The sequence below is a fragment of the Mauremys reevesii genome, unplaced genomic scaffold, assembly GCF_016161935.1.
Source record: "Mauremys reevesii isolate NIE-2019 unplaced genomic scaffold, ASM1616193v1 Contig141, whole genome shotgun sequence".
Classification (NCBI taxonomy): Eukaryota; Metazoa; Chordata; order Testudines; family Geoemydidae; genus Mauremys; species Mauremys reevesii.
In genome coordinates this window covers 23,834-25,239 of record NW_024100762.1, presented here as the reverse complement: position 1 = coordinate 25,239, position 1,406 = coordinate 23,834, and positions in this window count along the sequence as shown.

Here is a 1,406-nt window from a genome sequence, read left to right as displayed (position 1 = left end):
TATTCTGTAGCCTGCCAGGGTGAGAAGGGCAATGTGAGAGAATTCAGATGAGGCTTTTGTCCATTCCACATGTCGATTCCCCCCAGCATTTTCCCCTGCTAATGGAAATTCTAGGTTCTGCCACACTGTGAAGCAGAGTGAACTTATTCCAGTATAGGCCTAGCCCTCCCACCAGGGTGCAACCTCTGAGACATGATGAAACCCTCTGCCACTGGGAGTCTCTCTGTTACACTTATCAAGTCTGTGGTGGATATCAAGCCGGGAGGGGTTGCAAGTGCTTTGGAGGATAGAACTGACATTCAAAATATCTGGACAAACTGGAGAAATGGTCTGAAGTAAATAGGATGAAATTCAATAAGGACAAATCCAAAGTACTTCATTTAGGAAGGAACAATCAGTTGCACACATACAAACGGGAAATGATCATGAGGGAAGGAGCGCTATGAAAGGGATCTGGGGTCATAGTGGATCACAAGCTAAATATGAGTCAACAGTGTTGCAAAAAAAGCAAGTATCATTTTGGGATGTTTTAGCGGGAGTATTGTAAGCAAGACACGAGAAGTAATTCTTCCACTCTATTCTGCACTGATTAGGCCTCAACTGGAGAAGAGTGTCCAGTTCTGGGCACCACATTTCAGGAAAGATGTTGATAGTCCAGAGAAGAGCAACAAAAATGATGAAAGGTCTAGAAAACATGACCTATGAGGGAAGATTGAAAACATTGGGTTTGTTTAGTCTGGAGAAGAGAAGCCTGAAAGGGGACATGATCACAGTTTTCAAGTACATAAAAGGTTGTTACAAGGAGGAGGGAGAAAAATTGTTCTTCTTAACCTCTGAGGACAGGACAAGAAGCAATGGGCTTAAATTGCATCAAGGAAGGTTTAGGTTGGACATTAGGAAAAACTTCCTAACTGTCAGATTGGTTAAGCACTGACTAAATTGCCTAGGGAGATTGTGGAATCTCCATCATTGGGGATTTTTAAGAGCAGGCTGGACAAACACCTGTCAGGGATGGTCTAGATAATACTTAGTCCTACCTTGAGTGCAGGGGACTGGACTGGCAACCTCTCAAGGTCCCTTCCAGTTCTGTGATTCTATAAACCAAAGGCCAGAGAAGAGCAGGATCAAAGGAGTCACTCTGAGGATTCTCCCTGTCATTGTCCCCAAGGCAGCTGTCTCAGGTGTTGTGGAAAATTAGCCACACGGTTGATTTTAGATCAGACAGCCTGAGGCACCTTTATTGTTATACAAGCCTGCATGCAGGGAGGGACAGCGTGGCCCCATGCAAGGGGTGGCTGCCTTGTCTTCAACAGATTTCACCAGGCTTATAAAGGCTAAAACCACAAATCATTACTTACTAAATTTCCCTTATTTGGGATTATCAATGGAAAATTAAGCAAGCTAGC